General features: G+C 41.2%; 1 long non-coding RNA gene across 1 annotated transcript in view; it reads left to right on the forward strand.

The window, feature by feature from the left end:
- LOC142663966 (uncharacterized) overlaps positions 1-201 on the forward strand; it is a 4,379-nt gene extending 4,178 nt beyond the window's left edge. The window contains exon 4 of the long non-coding RNA XR_012851170.1: positions 1-201. This exon is cut by the window's left edge and continues 382 nt beyond it. This is a non-coding gene — a long non-coding RNA (uncharacterized LOC142663966).
- Positions 202-8,399: the final 8,198 nt, after the last annotated feature.

Here is an 8,399-nt window from a genome sequence, read left to right on the forward strand (position 1 = left end):
TCATTATTCAACGTGCAAATGATACTATGTACAGCTTTAAAGGGATTATACTATATGTTGTATATAGTTCATGTATTTTATATACTTTATTCTATTATGTATATGTGTTGTATGAGAATTCTGTATTAAATATCATGTTGTTTATTTAGCTTACCATACCTACATTATTTTGGACATGCCAGATATTAAGTTAATGCTTTGTTGTACATATGTTGTTAATATGCATATATATATATATATATATATATATATATATATATATATATATATATATATATATATATATATGTATATATATATATAGATATATATATAGATATATATACCCTAACTGTTTCCATATTTTAGATGTTGTATATTACATGTTGCATACTACATGTTGTATTATCCCAAATTATTAAAATGTGTATATATGTTGGATATTAAATTCATAATAAATATTTAAAACTATGTTGAGTATATGTGTTTTAAATGTATATAACGTTGAATATCTAGTGCATTCAATATTTGTTGTAAAGTAAGTGTATATAATATGTGAAAATTATATATCTAGTGGATACAATATGTATACTATGGTTAGATACCATATACTGAGTATACAATTAATGGTATATAATGTTTGTGTTGTCAACAGTATGTTATATAATGAATATACAGAGTATTATATTTTATAGTCTACATTTTCTACGGATTTATACTGAAATTTATATTAATACACTTTTTGTTTTTTATTGCTTTTTTTATGAACAATAACACTGAAGTTTCTACTTAGATGGTCATAGATGATTGATGTAATTATTATAACAGTAATGGAACCAAAATAATCAGTTTCTGAACAATGGAAATATGCTCCATCATTACCATAATTTCTGTTTGATGGCAGTTACTTACAGAGAGCACCATTTATTCAACAACTGTCTGACTATTTTAATTGCAATCTCCATGTATGTATGTACTTTTTAGAATTATCTTTCCAATGCTGAAAAATATTGGAATGTTCCTATGAGCTATTGTTCTCTGTAAACAGCCATTTCTGGCTGTATATAGTGCTATTCAAGGAGATTACAGACATGGAGTCTAGAAAAATCCCTGCTTCCATGCTTACTACTCGTTCTGAGAACCTCTAGAAACATTTGTGAAGATTTGTATATATGTATGTGTGTGTGTGTGTGTGTGTGTGTGTGTGTGTGTGTGTGTGTGTGTGTGTGTGTGTATGTATATATATATACACACACACACACACACACACACACACATATATACAAATCTTCACAAATATATATAATTAGTGCTTCTTTAAACTTGTATGTCTTCGTGCATGCTAGCATGTGACTGCCCACTGACCATACACAAGCCTGTTAGTATTTGGATATGCAATTGAAATAATCTATATAAATACCTTCAGTTTTAAGAAGGCCTTGCAGTATTTTTTATTTTTTTTGCAGTACTAGAGTGAAGGGGCTTTTTGGTTCCTTTAAGACCTACTTACCCTAATCTTACAGGCTACCCTGCATCCATACTTGTGTGTCTATATGGTGTACCCGCCCACATACACATGTAATGAATGTCACTTTGCATACAGGCATTTTTTCCTCTTGAGGATCATTAGTGGAGGCACAGTAATTTATCTCCACACTCATCAGCAGCCCTCCACAGCCATTTATCATATGAGTGAGGTGCAGTAAAAGTGCAGAATGATCTATAATGATGTAATATATACATTAAAAGGGTGTATGGGTGATCAGAGTTTTGCTAAAAATGTAAAAGGCCCTCTTGATTGATAACAGGGTAGCTGTTTTTCCGCAGAGCCTGTCAGCTCTTGACACAATGCCTGAGTTATTAGGGCAGAGAAGGGCAGCCATAAATTTCCTGCGTCAGGCAGAAAGTCTCTTTATTGTCTGCATGATGGATTGGTCTCTGTACTAGACTCCAAATACTTCGTATCACCCTTAAATGGGAACACATTTTTCGTGGCCATAATTCATGTTTTTTAAATAGAAAGTTTGAAATGCCTGCCTATATTTCACCAGCCTGACATATTTATGAATCACTCCCTGCATGCAAATATAATTATTTAAAACACTGAGGTGACATATGGGTTAGAAATTTTCCAACTGCTTTTAGTGGAGTGGTTTTTAATTCCCCAAACTGAGCATTGATCTGAGAACTGTTCTCTGCCTCCTGCTTGCTATGGGGTTTTCTGTAAGGAAAATGCGTTAACTACTTGTCAGCCATGAGCTGTCAGAACAGATAAAAACTTTTCTAATGGTATACATGATATGGAAATAAAAATACTACAGTGTGCGTGTGCGTGTGCGCGTGTGTGTGCGTGTGTGTGTGTGTGTGTGTGTGTGTGTGCGTGTATATCTGACCATAAATAAACTCTTATTTAGATTGTAAGTTCTTGTGGGTGGGGACATCTCTCCTTTTGTTATATTGTTTATTCATTTGTTTTGATTTTCATTGTTATTTGAAAGCACTGTGGAAAATGTTGACGCTATATAAATATTGTTCATTTATACAATATCATATGCCGTAGGCCCTGTTCACACAGAGATTTTAGCAGGCAGAAAATTCTGCTTTAAAATTCCGTCTGAAATTTTGAGGCAGATTTTGATCTGCCTGCACGCCATTTTTACGCTGCGAAATACGCCTTCTCTGCCTCCCATTGATGTCAATGGAAGGTCAGAGACGTAAACGCCAGAAGATAGGGCATGTTGCTGCTTTCTCCCGCGAGACGGTTTTTCCGCTCGCGGGAAAAAAATTCCTCCGCCTCCCATTGAAATCAATGGGTGGAATTTTCGGCTGTTTTCTGGCGCGTTTTCCGACGCGGTTTCCGCGTCAAAAAACGTGTAAAAAAACTCCATGTAAACTGGCCCTCTGAGTTCACACAGAGTTTTTTGCAGGCAGATTTTTTTTGACACGTTTTTTGACACGGAAACCTCGTCGGAAAATGTGCCAAGAAAACGTCCAAACATGCCTCCCATTGATTTCAATGGGAGGCGGACGTGTTTTTTTACCGCTCGTGGTAGAAAGCGCTTGTGGTAAAAAGAAGCGACATGCCCTATCTTCAGGCGTTTACGCCTCTGACCACCCATTGACATCAATGGGAGGAAGAGAAAGCGTATTTTGCGGCGTTTTTGCCCGTGGCACTCAATGGGCGCAAGCGAAAAATGCGGAAAACGGCGTGCAGGCAGATGAAAATCTGCCTCAAAATTCCAAATGGATCTGCAAATGTTGCTGCAGATTCGTTGCGTAATTTCCCCGAATCTGCACCATTTTCACCAATTCGCCACATCTGAACGTCTGAACGTGGCCAAACAGAACAATATATTTGGAGTTAGAGCCGTCATAGTATCATACTTACATTTTATATAAATATAACAGTGAATTAAATAGCAGATAAAACGATAACATTGACATTTTATAGCAAGGATGCACAACCGGCTAGTTGAGGCCTCCATCTTGTTGGACAGCAATGCAGATTTGTTTTGCAGTAAAGGAAAGTGCTCATTGATCAATATAACACCAAGCAAATGGAAAAATGCAGGATCCACCCGGCACCATTAGAAAAATTGGGTGTCAAATGCGATGCCAAAGTGAATTTATATTGATAAAAAATAAATATATATTTATCAATATAAATTCACTTTGGCATCGAAAATTGGCACCCAATGAATCCGGCATTTTTCTTTTGTTTGGTGTTGTATTAACCAAGGAGAACTTTCCTTTACTGCAAAACAAATCTGCGTTGCTGTCCATAAGGGCATGACCACACATGGCGGAATTCCTCCGCAACTGTCCGCATCCATGCCGCACAGAATCTGCGTTGCAGATTCTGCTGCGGATCTGCACAAAATGTGCAGTACATTGATGCGGACTAGCTGCTGCGGACTGCGGGAAAAGTGCTTCCCTTCTCCCTATCAGTGCAGGATAGAGAGAAGGGACAGCACTTTCCCTAGTGAAAGTAAACGACTTTCATACTTACCGGCCGTTGTCTTGGTGACGCGTCCCTCTTTCGGCATCCAGCCCGACCTCCCTGGATGACGCGCCAGTCCATGTGACCGCTGCAGCCTGTGCTTGGCCTGTGATTGGCTGCAGCCGTCACTTACACTGAATCGTCATCCTGGGAGGCCGGACTGGAGACAGACCCAGGGAGTTCTCGGTAAGTATGAACTTATATATTTTTTTACAGATACATGTATATTGAGATCGGTAGTCACTGTCCCGGGTGCAGAAACAGTTACTGCCGATCGCTTAACTCTTTCAGCACCCTGGACAGTGACTATTTACTGACGTCTCCTAGCAACGCTCCCGTCATTACGGGAGCCCCATTGACTTCCTCAGTCTGGCTGTAGACCTAGAAATACATAGGTCCAGCCAGAATGAAGAAATGTCAAGTTAAAAAAGCAAGACGCATCCGCAGCACACATGACATGTGCATGACAGCTGCGGACTTCATTGCGGAACTTTGAATCTCCATTGAAGTCAATGGAGAAATTCCGCCATGAGTCCGCCACTGCTCCGCAACAGACAGAGCATGCTGCGGACACCAAATTCCGCTCCGCAGCCTATGCTCCGCAGCGGAATTGTACGCATCGTGTAAACGAACACTGCTAAATTAAAGTGAAAGTCAATGGAGAAACGGCTCCGCTGCGGATTAACGCTGCGGAGTGTCCGCAGCGGAATTTAAGTGAAATTCCGCTATGTGTGAACCCGCCCTAAAGGTGGAGGCCTCAAATAAATGTAAAAAGAAATATATATTTATCAATATAACTTTACTTTGGCATTGCAATTGGCACGTGATTTTTCGATATGCCTTTATTGATTAGAGGTGACCCTCTTGTTTGCTGCACTGGTTGGGTTTTCATTTCTCTCATGTTTTGCCCCTTTAGCCTCTTTCCACCCCATCTTCTCTTTCCTTTTTCCTTCTTTCTCTCCTCCCTCTCTTTCCCTTCTTTCCTCCCTTTTCCTTTGATCCATTTCCGAGTTTGCAGCGCACTGATAAATTGAAATAAATTGAAATAAATTTGAATACATTTTCTATTAAACATGTTTTTACTTACATTTGTATGTATGTGTTATATTACATATAATATCATCATACCTGCTGTTTTGTGGACTATACATCTTTTATAATTTAATATTTTTGAACGTTTTAAATAATTGACATCACTTCCGGCACTGTGCGGTTGTGGTGTTTGGGAACATTTGTGTGTACCTGAAGAAGAGGTCAGATCGACCTTGAAACACGTTATACGTTCATTAAATCATCCTTTTTAGTATTTACTCCAGTCCTTCTCATTTTGATGGCACCCAAGTGGATCCCGCATTTTTCTTCTGCTTGGAGTTATATCGTTAAAGATCTCGGGATAGAGTTCTGCACGCGGAGCAGCAACCACACTGATCGGAGGGCCGAGGATATTCCTATACACGCATTCCAGAGTTGTGCCTGCTGTTTTGCACAACTCTGTTTGGTGAGTGCGTCTCGGTCCGCCCAGTGAATTTTCTTACCCTTCTCTTTTTTACTGCACTATGGAGCGTTTTTTGTGTTAATTTGTTCATTGGTTAATATAGACCCCTAGCACACAGTTACAGGCGATGTCTGTGTGACAGGCGACATTCAGTAACCAATGAGGAATTTCCTTCACTACAGGGGAAAGAGCTCATTGGTTACTAAATGGCGCCTGACACACAGACATCGCCTGTAATTGTGTGATTAGCGCCACTCAGTAAATAATGAGCGCTTGTCTTCATTGTACAGAAAAATGCTCATTGGTTATCACAAGCTCCTATCCTACAGTTACAGACTATGTCTGTGTGACAGGAGCCTGCAATAAACAATTAGCGCTTTTCCCTGTAGTAAAGGAATGTGCTCATTGGTTAATGAATGGCGCCTGTAATACAGATAAAGCGTCAAACTGTGTGACAGAAGCCTGGATTAACCTATAAGCGCTTTCCTCTGCAGTAAAGGAAAGCGCTCATTATTACATAGGAGGTAGGATGGAAGTAAGGGCTTAAAATATATTTTATTATTAGTGCTGTCCATTCCATTATATAAAGTGACACCAGAATGCCCTTCCCATTGTGCCAGCACAGTTTACCCCATTATTAATAGTGTCAGCAGTATGTCCACCATTATTAATGCCAACAGTGTCCATCAATAACTCCTTGGCACCAAACCGTACATTTATGGTGCAGATGACCACCAGATGAAGGCTTTCAGCTGAAACGTGCGTCGGGTGTGACGCCAGACAGCACATCATTCATCTATGGGTAAGGTGTTATTATACAGTAATACAGTGAAGGAAATAAGTATTTGATCCCTTGCTGATTTTGTAAGTTTGCCCACTGTCAAAGTCATGAACAGTCTAGAATTTTTAGGCTAGGTTAATTTTACCAGTGAGAGATAGATTATATTTAAAAAAAAAAACAGAAAATCACATAGTCAAAATTATATATATTTATTTGCATTGTGCACAGAGAAATAAGTATTTGATCCCCTACCAACCATTAAGAGTTCAGCCTCCTCCAGACCAGTTACACGCTCCAAATCAACTTGGTGCCTTGATTAAAGACAGCTGTCTTACATGGTCACCTGTATAAAAGACTCCTGTCCACAGACTCAATTAATCAGTGGGCAAGACCATGGGCAAGACCAAAGAGCTTTCTAAGGATGTCAGGGACAAGATCATAGACCTGCACAAGGCTGGAATAGGCTACAAAACCATAAGTAAGACGCTGGGTGAGAAGGAGACAACTCTTGGTGCAATAGTAAGAAAATGGAAGACATACAAAATGACTGTCAATCTACATCGATCTGGAGCTCCATGCAAAATCTCACCTCGTGGGGTATCCTCGATCCTGAGGAAGGTAAGAGCTCAGCCGAAAACTACACGGGGGGAACTTGTTAATGATCTCAAGGCAGCTGGGACCACAGTCACCAAGAAAACCATTGGTAACACATTATGCCGTAATGGATTAAAATCCTGCAGTGCCCGCAAGGTCCCCCTGCTCAAGAAGGCACATGTACAGGCCCGTCTGAAGTTTGCAAATGAACATCTGGATGATTCTGAGAGTGATTGGGAGAAGGTGCTGTGGTCAGATGAGACTAAAATTGAGCTCTTTGGCATTAACTCAACTCGCCGTGTTTGGAGGAAGAGAAATGCTGCCTATAACCCAAAGAACACCGTCCCCACTGTCAAGCATGGAGGTGGAAACATTATGCCATAAAAAATGGCTCGTGGCTGGATCTTCCAGCACGACAATGACCCGAAACATACAGCCAAGGCAACAAAGGAGTGGCTGAAAAAGAAGCACATTAAGGTCATGGAGTGGCCTAGCCAGTCTCCAGACCTTAATCCCATCGAAAACTTATGGAGGGAGCTGAAGATCCGAGTTGCCAAGCGACAGCCTCGAAATCTTAATGATTTACAGATGATCTGCAAAGAGGAGTGGGCCAAAATTCCATCTAACATGTGTGCAAACCTCATCATCAACTACAAAAAACGTCTGACTGCTGTGCTTGCCAACAAGGGTTTTGCCACCAAGTATTAAGTCTTGTTTGCCAAAGGGATCAAATACTTAATGACTGTCAATCTACATCGATCTGGGGCTCCATGCAAAATCTCACCTCGTGGGGTATCCTTGATCCTGAGGAAGGTAAGAGCTCAGCCGAAAACTACACGGGGGGAACTTGTTAATGATCTCAAGGCAGCTGGGACCACAGTCACCAAGAAAACCATTGGTAACACATTATGCCGTAATGGATTAAAATGGATGATTCTGAGAGTGATTGGGAGAAGGTGCTGTGGTCAGATGAGACTAAAATTGAGCTCTTTGGCACTAACTCAACTCGCCGTGTTTGGAGGAAGAGAAATGCTGTGTAAAGGATCTGCCAGGCACTACGTCTGTGGAGACTCCCAGGGTTAATCAGTCGACACCTGAGGCCAGACCTCTTAGACTGACACCGGCTCCCACCAATCAGGGTGGCAGGCTCAGGAGTGGGAGAGCCTATCGCGGCCTGGTCAGTCAGAGTTAGCTCCGCCCCCTGTCCATTTATACCTGCAGTTTTCTCTTCCTCATTGCTTGTTATTCTTTTGGATTCCTGGCCCCACTGCTGCTTGCTCCAGCCTGCTTCTGCCGTGCTTCTGCCTTGCTGCAGTTCTCCTTGACTTGACTTGCTTTGCTTTGCTTTGCCCCTGGCTTGCTTCTGTCTCCGTGCCCGCTCGGGTTACTCACTTCGTCCTGGTCCTGACTGTTCGTTCGCCGCTCCGTTTCCTCGTGGCGTTCCGTGGCTACTGCCCCTTCCCTTGCGTGTTCCCTGTTTGTTTTCCTGTGCACTTAGACAGCGTAGGGACCGCCGCCCAGTTGTACCTCGTCGCCTAGGGCGGGTCGTT

Source organism: Rhinoderma darwinii, chromosome 11 (assembly GCF_050947455.1).
Source record: "Rhinoderma darwinii isolate aRhiDar2 chromosome 11, aRhiDar2.hap1, whole genome shotgun sequence".
NCBI classification, from domain to species: Eukaryota; Metazoa; Chordata; class Amphibia; order Anura; family Rhinodermatidae; genus Rhinoderma; species Rhinoderma darwinii.